This window comes from Ovis canadensis, chromosome X (assembly GCF_042477335.2).
Source record: "Ovis canadensis isolate MfBH-ARS-UI-01 breed Bighorn chromosome X, ARS-UI_OviCan_v2, whole genome shotgun sequence".
Classification (NCBI taxonomy): Eukaryota; Metazoa; Chordata; class Mammalia; order Artiodactyla; family Bovidae; genus Ovis; species Ovis canadensis.
In genome coordinates, this window is record NC_091727.1 from 2,090,476 (window position 1) to 2,108,967 (window position 18,492).

Here is an 18,492-nt window from a genome sequence, read left to right on the forward strand (position 1 = left end):
CAAATATTACAAAAATGTGACAGTTTACATACATGGTAAATATTTCTCTTATTATTTCTCCTATAATTGATTCTTTAAGCAAATAAGATCTAGTAAATGGAATTTAACATAAAATGCAAAAATCAGTGGGACAGTAGCAAAAATTCAAGAGGAGAGAAGGCTAGGACACTGTGGAAATATTCTTAATCTGTGTGTGAAATACATTGTCACTTAAACGTAGCCTGTCATAAGTGAATCATATTTATTATGAATTCGAAAGCAACCAGAAAAAAGACAGAATAAAGTATTACAACTAACGAACTTGCAAAGGAAATGAAATGGAATCATAAACAAAATTAATGCAAAAGAAGACAAAAAACCAATGAGACAAAAATTAAGAGACAAACAGTTTATCTTTCAAACCTTGTTGTATCAATAATAGCAGTGAGAGCTTTATTAGCTCAGTCGTGTCTGACTCTTTGTGACCCCCGTGGACTTTAAGCCCGCCAGGCCCCTCTGTCCACGGGATTCTCCAGGCAAGAGTACTGGAGTGGGGTGCCATTGCCTTCTCCATATACCATGCTACCTCAATTAAATGAAATTTGATGCGGTTCTATAGTTCAGCTGGTAAAGAATCCACCTGCAATGTGGGAGACCTGGGTTCGATCCCTGGGTTGGGAAGATCCCCCGGAGAAGGGAAAGGCTACCCACTCCAGTTTTCTGGTCTGGAGAATTCCATGGGCTATATAGTCCACGGGGTTGCAAGGGCTGAGCACGACTGAGCGAGTTTTCATTTTGACTATACCCAACACACAGTGTTTCATAGCAAAGACTACTACCAAAGGGAAAGAGTTACTTCTTGACAGTAAAAATGTCCGTTCACTAGGAGGATATAAAATACTCAACGCTTATGCACCTACTGCGTGCGTGCGTGCGTGCGTGCGTGCTCCGTCGCTTCAATCATGCCAGATTCTTTGCAATCCCACAGCCTATAGCCCACCAGGCTCCTGTGTCCATGGGGTTTTCCAGGCAAGAATACTGGAGGGGGTTGCCATACCCTCCTCCAGGGGATCTTCCCGACCCAATGCAAACAAAGTCTCTTACATTTCCTGCATTAGCACGTGGGTTCTTGACCACTACCTGGGAAGCCTGTTACCAGAGTAACAGGCTCCTTGAAAAAGGAATAGACAAATTTGAGGTTTGTCAATTGGAGAGGTGTATGGAGAGAGTAACATGGAAACTTATATCACCATATGTAAGAGAGAGCCAACGGGAATTTGCTGTGTGACTCAGGAAGCTCAAACTGGCGCTCTGTGTCAACCTAGAGGGCTGGGATGGGGAGGGAAATGGGAGGGAGTGTCAAAAGGGAGAGGGCATTATGTATACCTATGGCTGATTCATGCTGAGGTTTGACAGAAAACGGCAAAATTCTATAAAGCAATTATGCTTCAGTTAAAAAATAAATTAAAAAATTAAAACCTGATAGATAATGCACGGAAAACCAGAGAAATTCACAATTTAAGTTTAATTAATATAATCATGTTAACACGTAAGTAGTCCCGCATAATTGATAGAAAAAGGAAACAGAAGCATTAGTAAAAATACAAGAGATTTGTTCAAGACGGTCAAACAACTTGTCCTAATTATTGCAATAGTAGCCAAACTGTAAATCAGCTATACAATTAAAAAAAAAGTCAACATTCTTAAAAAAAAAAAACCAGAGAAAATTACAAAACCACTGCTTTCAAATTGTACCCACTGCATGGAATCTTAAAATGCTAACTTGAAATTTTATTACCATTAAAAAAAAAAAAACCCAGCCAAATAGGCATCATTTTTAAGAGAATACATTTAGCATGTTAGATTATATTCCACATGATAGTACTTTCCTTAGTAAATTTAAAATGATCCTGCTCATACCTAGACCTTTTTTTATTTTGATTTTGAAGTTCACACAGTAAGAAACAGAATTATAGTTGATTTACTATTTTATTTTTAAAGAGAGATTTCTAAAACCCATTCAAAGAGTAAAGGGAAATATTAGTTCCTTTTAAAATCAGTTTATACTGGCTTCTCTCTCCCTGTTTCCCTAATTTTTAAATTAATATTTATTGGAGTATAGCCGTTTTCTAGTGGTGTGCTGGTTTCAACTATACAGTGAAATGAATCAGTCATACATTCTATTTGAGGCTGTCAGTCACTCAATCATGACCGACTCTTTGCGACCCCATGGACTGCAGCACGCCAGGCTTCCCTGTCCATCACCAACTACCGGAGTTTGCTCAAACTCACGTCCGTTGAGTCGCTGAGGCTACACCTAATTTTGTAGTTAGAATACTTACCTTTTTAAAACTTACACTGAGTTAAATAGTAAACAATTCTGAAGCTGTATTTCCTTTTATGTTATAACTATCACCTGGTACCACCAGACAAAAATCTAGTGAAATGCATACAGAGTTAATGATTGCCAAATTTTTGCAGCCTAGAATTCCCATCCTTAAGCAATCCGACAACTGTTTATTTTCCTTCTTCAGAGGTAACATCCTGAGGAATTTTGTGTAAAATTTCAAGCATGACAAAAATGCTATCGGGAGCATTGAAAATGATCAGACTTCAAAAGACCCTGAAAAGCAGCTTTGCTCCAGTTTAAAGGGACCGAGTTTGACCGTAGGGCACAGAGAATTGTGTATTAACAGAGCAGAGAAATTCGATACAAATACTGACATGGAAACACAGCGAGACAGAGGAAAAAGAAAAGACTGGAGCAGCTGCATAAAGGATGGCCAAATATTTCTATATATAACACACATATATGTTGTTAGTTTGCCGACAAAGGTCCGGACAGTCAAAGCTGTGCTTTTTCCAGGAGTCATGTATGGATGTGAGAGTTGGACTATAAAGAAAGCTGAGCACTGAAGAACTGATGCTTTTGAACCGTGGTGTTGGAGAAGACTCTTGAGAGTCCCTTGGACTGCAAGGAGATCCAACCAGTCCATTCTAAAGGGAATCAGTCCTGAATATTCACTGGAGGGACTGATGCTAAAGCTGAAACTGCAATACTTTGGCCACCTGATGCAAAGAGCTGACTCATTTGAAAAGACCCTGATGCTGGGCAAGATTGAGGGCAGGAAGAGAAGGGGACGACAGAGGATGGGATGGCTGGATGGCATTGCTGACGCTAATGGACACGAGTTTGAGCAAGCTTCGGGAGTCAGTGATGGACAGGGAGGCCTGGTGTGCTGCAGTCCACGTGGTCGCAAAGAATCAGACATGACTGAGTGACTTAACAAGAACAGCGTCACTAGTCAATACGCTGAGATGTGGACACTTCTCATATACAGAGCCCTTAAAAGGAAAGGCTCAGAGATGATCCTCAAAGAGAAGGTTATCGGCCTGTGGGTCTAGCATCAGTCTCACACTCTGGGGATTCGGTAGCCAATACAACCTGCACATCTTAGAGCCTGACGTCCTCTGGACTGTGAGAAGTAAAGGTGTCGGGAGAAATTAATGGTGGCATCTGGGCTTGAGAGCAGAAAGAATACATCTTCCCTGCTGGTACCTGGCTTGAAGACTTTAAACTGAGAATGAAATAATGCCAAGTGCTGCCACCTGGGTGGACCTAGACGTGATCACCCTGAGTGAGCCTGGTGGACTAAGGTCCATGGGGTTGCAAAGACTTGGACATGACTGAGTGAGCAACCACACACAAACTATTATACATATGATGGATAAACAAGAAGGTCCTACTATACAGCACATGGAAGTATATTCAGTGCTCTTGGATAAACCACAGTGGAGAATCATATAAGCAATAATGGATATCTGTATCTGTCTATAACTGAATTGCTTTCCTCTATAGCAGTAACTAACAGCATTGAAAAGCAACTTGCTGCTGCTGCTAAGTCTCTTCAGTAGTGTCCGATTCTGTGCGACCCCATAGACGGCAGCCCACCAGGCTCCCCTGTCCCTGGGATTCTCCAGGCAAGAACACTGGAGTGGGTTGCCATGTCCTTCTCCAATGCATGAGAGTGAAAATGGAAAGTGAAGTCCCTCAGTCGTGTCCAACTCCTAGCGACCCCATGGACTACAGCCCACCAGGCTCCTCCATCCATGGGATTTTCCAGGCAAGAGCACTGGAGTGGGGTGCCATTGCCTTCTCTGGAAAAGCAACTTATATATCAATAATTTTTTAAAGACATGTAAAAGGAATTAAAGGCAGAACACACTTTTATTTCTAGACGATATTAACTCAATCATTCTCAAGGCATGCCACAACAGCAAAACCATGGCTTTGCTATCCGAGACCATCACATGTTTTCCTAAAACACATGGCAAATTATTTTTGTCAGCTCAATGCAGACAAGAGTGTAGGTGTGAGCATTCTCTTAACCTGGGTGGCTTAAGGTGGATCCATTGCGGGTGCTGAACAAGTAGACACAAGCCCAAGGAAGAACTCTAGCTCCTACAGCTAGAAAAGTACGTCTACATACTTTTCCCGTTTGTTTTTCCTTTCAGAACAGGAGTGTGTGTGAAAGGTTTACAAGACAATAAACATTTCAAAAAGCATGTATTTATTTGCACACATTTCCCAACTGCTGGGTATTGGAAAGAAATTGTGGTGCTGGAGAAGACTCTTGGACAGCAAGGAGACCAAACCAATCAATCCTAAAAACAGCCAGCCCTGAATATTCATTGGAAGGGCCGATGCTGAAACGCCAGTACTCTGGTCACCTGACGCAAAGAGCCGACTCATGGGAAAAGACCCTGAAGCTGGGAAAGGCTGAAGGCAGGAGGAGAAGGGGATGAGAGAGGAGGAGATGGTTCGATGGTATCACTGACTCGCTGGACATGAGTTTAAGCAAGCTCCGGGAGACAGTGAAGGACAGGGAAGCCTGGTGTGCTGCAGTCCATGGGGTTGCAAAGAGTCGGAGATGACTTAGCAACGGAACAACAGGAGCAACAAGATGGTTCAACACTCCCTTTTTAATTATTTGTTTTTTTTTTTTAACACTTCAGATTGACGTGGCTTCTATTAAGCTTTGCTGGAGCCCCCATCACTTTGCCTGTCAAGACGTCAGCCACCTGTTAGAAGTGATTTAGATGACGGTGGCCGGCTGACCTGAAGTCAGGCAATTAATCAGAAACATTCTTACTAACACAGGCAAGTAATTGAAACATCCCTGAAAAGCTGTAATCAATCTCCTCCTTTCTCAGAAAAGATCTGGGTATTGAATAAGTAAGTCACCACCTCCAAAAGCGGAAAACCTTTGGGTGAGGCTTATCTGCATATTTTACTTTGTGTTATCAGGCTTTTATTCCCAGCTCTCAAAGTTCCCTCCCATTCACCCTTTCCTCTCTCCCAAAGACAGGTAGAAATAAAAAAAACAAGCATCGAAATGGGAAGAGACAGTTTTATTCTTTTTAGAACAAACTAACCTAGCATTAATTTCTGAGGATCCATAGTTTGCAATGCAATTTTCCCCGAGGAAGAGGTAGAAATCCTAGGCTGCATTTAAAATAAAGCAAAAGAAGACTCAAACAGACATTTCTATAAAGACGACAGATGGCCGAGAGGCATCTGAAAAGAGGCTTATCAAAAAGATGCTTATCATCCCAACTATTGCTCAGTTGCTAAGTTGTGTCCGACTCTGTGTGACCCCATAGACGGCAGCCCGCCAGGCTCCTCTGTCCCTGGGATTCTCCAGGCAAGAATACTGGACGGGGTTGCCATTTCCTTCTCCAATGGACGCACGCATGTTAAGTTGCTTCAGTCATGTCCGACTCTGCGACTGCACAGACAGCAGCCCACCAGGCTCCTCCATCCACGGAATTCTCCAGTCAAGAAGACTGGAGCGGGCTGCCGTTTTCTTCTCCTTGAGACCCCATGGGTCTAACTGTAAGAGGAATGCAAATGAAAACCACAATGAGGGATGTCAGAGTTGGACCATAAAGAAGGCTGCTGCAGCTGCTAAGTCGCTTCAGTCGTGTCTGACTCTGTGCGACCCCATAGACGGCAGCCCAGCAGGCTCCCCTGTCCCTGGGATTCTCCAGGCAAGAACACTGGAGTGGGTTGCCATTTCCTTCTCCAGTGCATGGAAGGGAAAAGTGAAAGTGAAGTCGCTCAGTCGTGTCTGACTCAGGGGCCCCATGGACGGCAGCCCCCACCAAGCTCCTCCATCCAGGGGATTTTCCAGGCAAGAGTACTGGAGTGGGGTGCCATTGCCTAGTGCCCAAGAATGGATACTTTCCAGCTGTGGTGTTGGAGAAGACTCTTGAGAGTCCCTTGACTGCAAGGAGATCAAACCTGTCAAACCTAAAGGAAATTAGCCCTGAATATTCATCGGAAGGACGGATGCTGAAGCTGAAGCTCCAATACTCTGGCCACTGAAGAACTGACTCATTGGAAAAGACCCATGATCCTAGGAAAGACTGAAGGCGGGAGGAGAAGGGGACGACAGAGGATGAGATGGCTGGATGGCATCACCGACTCGATGGACATGAGTTTGAGTAAACTCTGGGAGTCGGTGATGGACAGGGAAGCCTGGAGCTGCCGTCCATGGGGTTGCAAAGTGTCAGACACGACTGAGCGAGTGAGCCACACACAGACTTCTATATATAAAATAGTCCACAAGGACCTACTGTATAGTACCGGGAACTCTGCTCAGTATTATTTAACAACCTAAACAGGAAAGCAATTGAAGAAGAGATACAGGTTTAAGTATAAGTGAAACATTGTGCTGTACACCAGAAACGCAACATTGTAAATCAATTTAATCTAGTGTCAAATAAGAACTACAAAAGGACAGGAATTATTATTTATGCACAGGAAAAAGGAAAATCAATGGATTAGTTCTTCAGTAAAAGTGGCAACAGAGATGGTACATTTGGAGGGTTCAAGTCTGAAACCACAGGACCGATTTCATAAGTAGGCAGTGCAAGGCACAGTCCAAGAAGAAGATGGACAAGTTTGGAATCAAAGAAGCCTGATTTCCATACGGTATCAGGTCTCTGAGTCATTTCTCTCCTTCACCTTGTTTCTTTACAGCTCAAACAGTAATGATCTCTGAGAGGATTCCCTGTAGGGCTTCCCTGGTAGATGAGTCGGTAAAGAATCTGCCTGCAGCGCAGGAGACCTGGGTTCGATCCCTGGGTCAGGAAGATCCCCAGGAGAAGGCAATGGGTACCCACTTCATTGTTCTTCTCTGGGAAATCCCATGGCCAGAGGAGCCTGGTGGGCTACAGTCCATGGGGGTAGCAAGAGTCGGACGCAACTTAGCGACAAGACCATCAAACTACTACCTATAGGCTAGAAAATACCCACAATAATTGCACAGTAATTATTTGGCATGGATGTACAGTCACTTAATGTGGGCTTTCTTAATGATCAAAAGATTAAAATAAATTTACTCACTTTTTTTTTTTTCTGGATAATCAGATTACATGCTTCTATACTGTTCAGATTCTAACACACTTCCCTAGAGGAGGTGGCGGGGTTTTTTGCCTTTTGATTTTAAAAAAAGAAAAAGCCATGTTTCAAAGTCAGGAAAGGGTGAAAAAAAGGAAAGGTTAAAACAATGTTTAAGTTCCCTCATGACGTCGTCCGATAATTATACTCGCGGTCCCTGAAAGATGGAAAGGGCACGTCATCCAGGGGGAGAGTTTGTTTCCTCAAGTCTGGGAAGTAATCACTTTTATTTTCAGGGTGACGGACTGTCCGTGACAAACCTGCTAACTCCAGAGCACACTCTGCTGTGGTTCACGTGGGCATTTTCTCCCTAACCAGTGTCAGGGAGTGGACAGTGGGGAACACTTGACTATCTTCTTTTTTTTCTTCTGCTGAGTTTTGTTGTTTCCACCTTCTGGAGATGTTTCTCATGGTCATTTCAACATAGATCTCAAAGCTGCTGAATACATTTTCGGACAGCAGGGTTTAAATGCCATTATATCCTGTTGGGAAGATTCCCCTGGAGGAGGTAATGGCAACCCACTCCAGTATTCTTGCCTGGAGAATCCCACGGATGGAGAAGCCTGGTGGGCTACACTCCGTGGAGTCGCGAAGGGTCGGACACGACTGAGCGACTGAACAAGTTAGGAAACTGTGACGCCCCAAAGCTGACCATCCACAGAGTGTCCGGAAACCTTCAACTGCACTCCTGGGTTCAATGGCACCACCAGGAAAGCACCGTGAGGACAGCATTTTAATTTTAAAATCTCGAGTCCAGCAAGATTATAGATGTCATGGGACCCTTTCTTTGTAAAAGGCAGTGAAAATGTAAAATGCATATCCACTTAAGAATGCCTATCTGCGCAACACAACTTCTTTGAGATAAAGAAGACCCTAAATGGGATTTCCAAAGATGTTTGAACTCGAGATGGGCAATGGGTTGGTAAGCAGGTCACTGAATATATCCAGGTCGTTCAATATTTTGTGACATTGTTTTGGGCATGTGCCGAGACATGAGGGATATTAATCATGAACCCAGGATTGAACCTGTGCCCCTCTGTAGTAGAAGCTCAGACTCTTAACCACTGGACCATCAGGAAAGCCCCAGATTACGTGTTCTTTGTCCTTATCCTGGCTTTTGTTTGGGACAGTGGGCTGGGGATGGTAACTGACTGGTGTACCGTGCTGTGACTGAATGAAATCACTACGTAGTTACAACCACACGTAGCACACCATTCAGGAGCCAGTGAATGAGAAGCTTGAATGAGCCAGCTCTGACGAGGGACCAAGTTCTGTATCCATGGGTACCGAGATAAACACGACAGAAAAGGTTGCCGGGGGGAATCCGGGAAGAAGCTCATCCCCGGAGGACAAGCGTCACAGAGGAAAGGCTTAGGTCCCCACAGTTACGCATGGTTTGTAAGCTTGTGGTGTTTGCGTGTGTGAGTGAGTGTGTGTGTGTGTGTGTGAGTGTGTGTGTTCAGACGGTTACTGCCGCCATCTGTGGATACCTACAAAGCATTGAAGACGACCATTCAAGAACCAGAGATGGCTTTCCTAAAAACGATTTTCTGGGAGACACACTACAAATATTTTCCGTGCAAATGCAACGTTTTGTTGAGTGTCCTGACAGCTGAAATGATGAATGATTGGACTTTCGGAATTGAGAAATTTCCCTGGTCAACCAAAGAAATGGAGAGTTGGCCCTACCTTATGCCCACAGCGTGGACACAACACGTGTTTATGTGAGTTGAATATTAAATGGTCACTTTGCTATATCTTATCATTTTCCCTCATCTGTGTATCTGTGGGGAGCCTGGTTTCAGAAAATTAGAAAAAGATTCCTAGTCGCTGCTCAATGTATTGACACGGCTCTAAGAGAGTGCCCCAAACTAGATGTCTGGAAATTTTTTTTTTTTAAAGGCTTTTTCTTACAAAACCTTTTCCTATCTTTTTGAAAGCACATTCTGTTAACATGACATTTAGCTTGGGTGTTGGAGAATATTTTCTGATGTTGGTAGTTTCAAAATAATAAGCACCTCAGGCTGATCAATTGAGAGCTAGCAAAGAGAGTCGCTCAGAGTTGTAGATTCAAAGTTTTTAAAATATTATAAAGTAGTTAGCCTCCAATTAAAATAAATAAAATAAATTTTTTTTAAAAAAGGGACGACGTAGAGGTTTCCCTGGTGGTCTAGCGGTTGAGGATGCGCCTGCCAGTGGAGGGGACATGAAGTGAATCCACGGTACATGAAGACCCCACCTGCTACAGCTCCTGAGTCTGTGTGCTCCAGCTTCTGAAGCCTGCTGGCCCAGAGCACGTGCTCCGCAATGGAAGCCCCCACAGTGAGACGCCTGAGCACCACAGCCGAAAACAAATAAATCTTAAAAAAAGAAGGATGGCTTCCTTAACAGTCTAACTAGCAATTAGGAACCCCACTGATCAATATAGACTTTGGAAAGTCAGTGCCTCGATGGGACTATCTCCATAAATTTTCTGCAAACGAATGAAACAGTGCAATCTTTCAAACTCCTGTGCTGACTAACCTGAACCAAGAATCTATTATAAAGACAAAGTTAAGTTGGGAAGGGAAAAGCAAATTTCGTACTTTAATACACACATTTATATGTTTATCAGCTCAGCCTTGTCTGACTCTTAGCAACCCCGTGGACTGCAGCACGCCAGGCTTCCCTGTCCATCACCAGCTCTAGGAGCTTGCTCAAACTCATGTCCATTGAGGCGGTGACGCCATCCAACCATCTCCTCCTCTGTCATCCCCTTCTCCCGCCTTCAGTCTTTCCCAGCATCTGGGTCTTTCCCAGTGAGTCCGTCATTTGCACCAGGCGGCCAGAGTGTTGTGGCTTTACCTTCAGAAGCAGTCCTTCCAGTGAACATTCAGGACTGACTTTCTTTAGGATGGACTGATTGGAGCTCCCTGCAGTCCAAGGGACTCTCCAGAGTCTCCTCCAACACCACAGTGCAAAAGCATCAATTCTGCAGCGCTCAGCTTTCTTTATGGTCCAACTCTCACATCCATACGTGACTACTGGAAAAACTATAGCCTTGATTATATACAGAATTCCTTATATATATATATATGTGTGTGTATATATATATAATTCCACCTATGAAAGTGGTACTGATGAACCTATTTTCAGGACAGGAACAGAGAGAGAGATGTAGAGAGCAGACTTGTGGACACAACAGGGGAAAGAGAGGATGGGATGAGCTGAGAAAGTAGAACTGATATATACAGATATATATACACACACGTGTGTGTGTTAGTCGCTCAGTCGTGTCCAATTCTTTGCAGCCCCATGGACTGTAGCCCATCAGGCTCCTCTGTCCACAGAATTCTCCAGGCCAGAATACTGGAGTGGGTTGTCATTCCCTTCTCCAGGGGATCTTCCCAACCCAGGGATCGCACCCAGGTCTCCCCCACTGCAGGCAGATTCTTTACCATCTGAGCCACCGGGGAAGCCGATACACATGACCACGTGTAACACAGACAGCTAGTGGGAAGCTGCGGTATAGAACAGAGAGCTCAGCTTGGGGCTCTGTGATGACCTAGAGGGGTGGGGCGAGGTGTGACTCAGGAGGGAGGGGATATGTGTGTTCTGTGTGTATATATGTACATATGCACGCAACACCCACATATATAGTTATGACAGATTCATGATGTTGCACACCGGAAACTAAGGCAACATTGTAAAGCAATTATCCTCCAATTAAATTTATTTTTAAAGTAAAACAAAGAATCAACATGAACAGATACTAAAAATCCAGCTTCTCCTTATCCTGAGCAATCGTCACCAGGGAAGAGGGATGCCTGCTGAGTGGGAAGACTTGAGCCTCTGCTAGAGTTGAGCTCAAAGCCTTTTATCCCCCCCCGCCGCAAGTTGGTCTCCTTGCCTTGCTGAATCTCTCCTCCTGGCAGCGCACAGAATGTATTGATTATATTCCATGTGCAGAAGCCTCCTGTGTCCACACCAAATACGCTCTTCAAACTATGCGCTTCCTCTTCATTCTTCCCAAAAAAGATGAATAAATAACATTTCTTATTGTTGTTATTTAAGAGGTATCTAACAGCGGTACGTTCACCTAGGAAAACTTTTTGTTTCAAACATAAGTAAAACATTTGGAGTTTACTTTGATGCAATGCCAATATACTTATGTTTGAAAACTTATGTTTTCAAAGTTATGTCCAGAACTTTGAAAACATAATTTGCTGCAGCTGAAAAAAAAAATGTGATCTCTATTTTTGAGACGCATGATTGCTTTTTTCCCTCTGATATCTCAACTAATACTCAGTATTATCAGTGGCCCTCTGTTTTCACAATTTAATGATAATGTAGGTGGAAAGGGCCCTGATGCTGGGAAAGATTGAGGGCAGGAGGAGAAGCGGGCAGCAGAGGATGAGATGGTTGGATGGCATCACTGCCTCAATGGACATGAGCTTGAGTAAGCTCTGGGAGATGGTGATGGACAGGGAAGCCTGGCGTGCTGCAGCCCATGGGGTCACAAAGGGTCAGGCACGACGGAGTGAGTGAACAATGACAAATATCAGTTAAGGGTCTTGGGAATGGGAGAAGCTACTGCACTTATAAATGGTAACCGTTCCCCTCAATGATCTTAGATAACTTACCTGAGTGCTGGACTTTTTGGAACACTTTCAGAGGGAAGAGAAAGGGTTTAGATGCCTTCTGCTTTGCACCTGTTAAGATAAGCAACATTAAATTCTGCAGACTACAGACTTTTCATGCAATATCCCAGAGCCTTTAATAAGGCAGCCTCGTCTAGCTGCTTTGGGGATCGTGAGAAATGGCATTGCTTTAAACTGTTTAAGTGAAACTGAAAAAACGCCTGTTAAGTGTCTAAAATCGCCAATTACAAGTCTGAAGGCATATCTTACTGTATACTCGTTTCTACTTGTGATCAAACAGACATCAGAAATAGAGCAAAATAAATTAGTAACTCGGAGCAGAAAATGAGGTTTGATTTATGACATGAAATCTGGGCCCCGTCTGCGACGCTGAGTGTTTCTTTCGATTGAAATTGATTCTCTTTCCGCAAAGAGTGTAATTTGAAACACCTTTCAACCAATTATCCTGAAATGAAATTATTTAAAATGTCCACTGGACAAGGTGCATTTTAAAATCTGTACCTGGTGCATTTGTTAATGAAGACCATAACAATTTTGGAAAGTATCTATAGAATGGATGTGACATTACTTTGCCAACAAAGGTCCGTCTAGTCAAGGCTATGGTTTTTCCAGTGGTCATGTATGGATGTGAGAGTTGGACTATAAACAAAGTTGAGCGCCGAAGAATTGATGCTTCTGAACTGTGGTGTTGGAAAAGACTCTTGAGAGTCCCTTGGACTGCAAGGAGATCCAACCAGTCCATTCTAAAGGAGATCACTCCTGAATATTCATTGGAAGGACTGATGTTGAAGCTGAAGCTCCAATACTTTGGCCACCCTGATGCAAAGAGCTGACTCACTGGAAAAGACCCTGATGCTGGGAAAGAGTGAAGGCAGGAGGAGAAGGGGATGACAGAGGATGAGATGGATGGATGGCATCACTGACTCGGTGGATACAATTTTGAGCAAGTTTCAGGAGATGGTGAAGGACAGGAAAGCCTGGTGTGCTGTGTTCCATGGGATTGCAGAGTTAGACACAAATTAGTGACTAAACAACAATACCTCATCATATAAGAAGGCAAAGAAACACAAACAGGAGCAGCAGTGGCAATCAGGTACCAGAAAACAGGATGAGGAAAACGCATTCCACTCACTGGGATGATATAAACGAGAACAGTTCGGCTTCAGTCTTGGAGCAAGTATTTGGAAGAAAAGATTTCATTGCAATCCCTGTGGACAGAACCTCCCAGTGTAAATCTCTGAGGGTATCTGCTTGGATCAGACTATTTTCCCCCTCATATAATCTGCCAATGTTTGTGTTTTTGTCAGTGACCTGCCCTCCCACTGGAGTAGCGAGTTCACATCAATTCGACAACAGTAGTTGTGGTCCCATAAATAAATAAATGCACACAGATGAGTCAGGCAGAAAACTCCACACACCCCATTAACTTGGACGAGCTGAGAACTGCATAACACTCGTAGGATTTAACCTTCATAGGGCACCTGCAAACTTCACAGGGGGAGAAAGGGACCTGCCATTCGGTAGTACTTTGGCTGACAGGACTGCAGAGATTCCTTTAAGCTATTTTGATGCAATACTTACCATTATTGAGTTAACCATGTAAAGCAGCGGTCCCCAAACGCTAGGATCTAATGCCTGGTGATCTGAGGTGGAACTGATGTGATAATAATAGCAGTATAGCACATGATCAATGTAGTACACAGGTCCTCCTGAAACCATAACTCCTGAAACCCACCCTGATCCAGAAACGTCATCTCCCACGAAACCAGTCCCTACTGACAGAAAGGATGAGGACTGCTGATGTAAAGCAACCCATGGTCCAAAGCATTTTCCATCTAGAGGAATACAAGGATTATAGGCAAGCTTGGTTCATTTCAGTCACTCAGTCATGTCTGACTCTTTGCGACCCCAAGGACTGCAGCACGCCAGGCTTCCCTGTCCATCACCATCTCCTGGAAATGACTCAGACTCATGTCCATCCAGTCGGTGATGCCACCCAACCATCTTATTCTCTGTCATCCCCTTCTCCTCCTGCCATCAATCTTTCCCAGCATCAGGGTCTTTCCCAGTGAGTCAGCTCCTCACATCAGGTGGCCAAAAGATTGGGGCTTCAGCTTCAGCATCAGTCCTTCCAATGAATATTCAGGACTGATCTCCTTTAGGACGGACTGGTTTGGTCTCCTTGCAGTCCGAGGGGCTCTCTAGAGTCTTCTCCAACGCCGCAGTTCAAAAGCATCAATTCTTCGGGGCTCAGCCTTCTTTAGGGTCCAACTCTCACATCCAGAATGTGGATTCCTGACAAAACATGGTCCAGCGGAGAAGGAATGGTGAGCCACTTCAGCATTCTTGCCTTGAGAACCCTGTGAACCATATGAAAAAGCAAAAAGCTATGATACTGAATGCTATGAAGCTGAATACTGAATACTGAAGCTATGATACTCCCCAGGTCGGTAGAGGCCCAAAATGCTCCTGGAGATCAGTGGAGAAGTAACTCCAGAGAGAGTTGAGAGGCAAGAGATGGGGAGGCAAACGTGGTAACTATATTTAAATACTGATGACTCTGTCCTAGCAGGAATGCATTTGTTCTTAATCTCAAGAAGAAGACCAAGAATAAATATGGGACATCCCAGGAGGCTCAGTGGTACAGAATCCACCTGCCAGTGCTGGAGACATGGGTTCAGTCCCGGGTCTGGGAAGATCCAACATGCCTTGCAGCAAGAAATCCTGTGTGCCACAACTACTAAGCCTGTGCTCTAGACCCAACTAGAGACTTGCCCCCACTCTCTGAAGCTAGAGCAGAGTCCATGTGGAGCAAGGAAGACCCAGCCCAGCCAAAAATTAAAAAAAAAACAAAACACAATACATAAAGAATAACTGTTCCACCCCCATGTCCTAATGGGAAAGTCAACACGTTGTACTTTCTAATATCACCTTTCAGTAAACATGTAGAAATGGTTTAAAATATACACATGAAGCTATGGATCGAGAAAGACCTCTGGTCAGCGTGGGCATTTCTCGGGAGACGTGAGGACAAATTCTAATAGGAGACAGGAAGCAGCTTAAGATGGATATCAGAGGAGAAACCAAGTGAAGGGTGCTACAGGAGCTTCTAAGCAGATAAGTTGCTAGGTACTGGGCAGGAAGCAGCCTTTAATTTTGGGGGCTCCAAAATCACTGCAGATGGTGATTTCAGCCATGAAATTAGAAGACGCTTATTCCTTGGAAGGAAAGTTATGACCAATCTCAGTTCAGTTCAATTCAGTTCAGTTCAGTTCAGTTGCTCAGTCGTGTCTGACTCTTTGTGACCCCATGAATCGCAGCACGCCGGGCCTCCCTGTCCATCACCATCTCCCAGGAGTTCACGCAAACTCACGTCCATTGAGTCGGTGATGCCACCCAGCCATCTCATCCTCTGTCGTCCCCTTCTTCTCCTGCCCCCAATCCCTCCCAGCATCAGAGTCTTTTCCAATGAGTCAACTCTTCACATGAGGTGGCCAAAGTTCTGGAGTTTCAGCTTTAGCATCATTCCTTCCAAAGAACAACCTAGACAGCATATTAAAAAGCAGAGATATTGCTTTGTCAACAAAGGTCTGTCTAGTCAAGGCTATGGTTTTTCCAGTAGTCATGTATGGATGGGAGAGTTGGACTACGAAGAAAGCTGAGTGCCAAAGAATTGACGCTTTTGAACTGTGGTGTTGGAGAAGACTCTTGAGAGTACCTTGGACAGCAAGGAGATCCTTCACAGGCATGCTGCTGCTGCTGCTGCTAAGTCGCATCAGTCGTGTCTGACTCTGTGCGACCCCAGAGATGGCCGCCCACCAGGCCCCGGCATCCCTGGGATTCTCCAGGCAAGAACACTGGAGTGGGGTGCCATTTCCTTCTCCAATGCACGAAAGTGAAAAGTGAAAGTGAAGTCACTGAGTCGTGTCCAACTCTCAGCAACCCCGTGGACTGCAGCCTACCAGGCTCCTCCGTCCATGGGATTTTCCAGGCAAGAGTACTGGAGTGGGGTGCCATTGCCTTCTCCGTTCACAGGCATAGGTCTGATCAATTACCTTTTCTGGGAAAGATTGAGGGCAGGTGGAGAAGGGGACAACAGAGGATGAGATGGTTGGATGGCATCACCAACTCAGTGGTCATCAGTTTGAGCAAGCTCTGGGAGTTGCTGATGGACAGGGAAGCCTGGTGTGCTGCAGTCCATGGGGTCGCAGAGAGTCGGACACGACTGAGTGACTGAACTGACCTGAACTGATGGATAAATGGATGTAGATGATTCATATAGAGACAGAGATATAGATATATGATGGAGATGCAGATGGTCCAGAAATAGATATACAGATGCAGATGGAGATGGAGATGGTACACACAGAGGCATACAGACATATGATGGAGAATGCAGATGTAGGTGGTATAGGCATAGCCACAGATATATGGGTGTAGATGATACATGTAGAGACAGAGATTAGATACATGATGGAGGTGGAGATGCTATAGAGACAGGTATGAATATACGGATTGAGAGGTGGACGACACAGAGATACAGATCTGAGACGCAGATGTAGATGTGGATGGGATACGCAGATACATACTCACGGATGGAGGAGATGTAAGTGCAGAGGATGACAGAGCCGCAAACGGAGACCCAGGTGGATATGCATACTTAGACTTACACACGGTGCCTGCAAGCTCAGTCGCTCAGTCCTGGCTGACTCTTTGTAACCCTATGACCTGCAGCCCACCAGACTCCTCAGTCCGTGGGATTCTCCAGGCAAGAATACTGGAATGGGTTGCCATGCCCTCCTCCAGGGGAATCTTCCTGGCCCAGGGATTGAACCCATGTCTCTTACGTCTCTTGCACTGGCAGGTGAATACTTTACTGCTAACGCCACCTGGTAGACTCGCATGCCTAATTCTATAAATCCAAGTCTCTATCTATGTCTGTTTCTAATCAGTGTCTATACTTCTCTAGGTCAGACTGGAAGTGAAAGTTAAAGTGGCTCAGTTGTGTCCAACTCTTTGTGACCCCGTGGACTGCAGCACACCAGGCCTCCCTGTCCATCACCATCTCCTAGAGCTTGCTCAAACCCATGTCCATCAAGTCGGTGATGCCATCAAACCATCTCATCCTCGCCATCCCCTTCTCCTCCCGCCTTCAATCTTTCCCAGCATCAGGGTCTTTTCCAATGAGTCAGCTCTTCGCATCAGGTGGCCAAAGGATTAGAGCTTCAGTTTCAGCATCAGTCCTTCCAGTGAATATTCAGGCCTGATTTCCTTTAGGACACACAGGCAGGATCTCCTTGCAGTCCAAGGGACTCTCAAGAGTCTTCTCCAGCACCACAGTTTGAATGCATCAATTAACATGACATAATTCCTTCATACTAAACACCAATCGTTAAGTTTCAGGTTAAAATGAAGAATGGGTGCTTGAACGATTTTGAGGAATGACCTAGAGGTCTCTTAGAATGTACAATAAGCCCTACCCTTAATTAAGAGAATCAATTCAAGTTTTGATCAACTTTAGATTAAATCTGCTTGCTCATTTAACTCTATTTGTGGGAAGAAACAGATCAATGAGGAATAATTACACAGTGATTACTTTTATTAAAATACATCTAATGTATCCTTATAAAATCATATCTCAGCTTTCTGTTCTACCTGTAGAGTTTAAATCAGACCCCTTGAACAGAATTTGGATGGAGATAAAAATTTTGAGAAAATGGATACTATCCTTAATTTTCTATAGAAATACTTTTATACCAACAAGCTTTCAGAAGCAGTTAGCAAAACGTTTGCATTACAGAAAAAAAAAAAATGAAACCCAACACACCCACATAGTCATGGTAAGACCAGCAGTCCTTGAGTGTGGAATAACATTTCACTGTGAGATAGCATCAATTTTTAATAGCATTTTCCCCTAATCTAGATGGAAGTACAATGCATTTTTCATGCAGAGATGCTGCAAATAAATATCAGTCATGGTCTGTGACAGGACAAAATGCTAGCAAGCAGTCGGCAGAAAAGGGTGTGAAATGGACACCTTCTGTGCATTTTGCTGCATCTGTGGTTTATGGCACCCATGCCATCTTATGTCCCAAATTATGTATAGGGGAAGACACAGCAGGTGAATTTAGTAAGCGTGCCGACTATCGCTGGCTAAGTGACATTAGGCATGTATCGTGGTTCCATGAGCATCTTTCTTCATGCATAAAAGAGAAATAAGGTAAGCTGGATAAACACGTGCATCACAGAGCTCAGTGGCAAGGCTCATATCTGGTCAAAGAAGATGGAGGTGGAGGAGATAGGTCCTCTCTGAGAAATGGCTCATTACAGACATTCCAAAATTTTATGTCCTGTGTGTGCGTGCCACATAGCTTCAGTTGTGTCTGAATCTTTTCGAACCCTGTGGAC

The 18,492-nt window shown here is 44.3% G+C and overlaps 1 protein-coding gene across 16 annotated transcripts in view; it reads right to left on the bottom strand.

Annotated features, from left to right (window-relative positions):
- LOC138431382 (zinc finger protein 665-like) overlaps nt 1–18,492 on the bottom strand; it is a 170,773-nt gene that overhangs the window by 29,019 nt on the left and 123,262 nt on the right. For 3 of the 16 annotated variants that reach the window (XR_011253655.2, XR_011253659.2, XR_011253658.2), the window contains 3 exons: nt 12,067–12,135; nt 11,334–11,448; nt 5,377–5,873 (listed from right to left, as the gene is read on the bottom strand). The exons of 2 other annotated variants lie outside the window; for them this stretch is intronic. The gene's annotated coding sequence lies outside the window, so the exon portion shown is untranslated. Of the gene's footprint in view, nt 1–5,376; nt 5,874–11,138; nt 11,449–12,066; nt 12,136–13,665; nt 14,445–18,492 lie in introns of those variants that run through there. 11 more of the 16 variants (XR_011253646.2, XR_011253649.2, XR_011253648.2 and 8 more) reach the window with 5 other exon arrangements.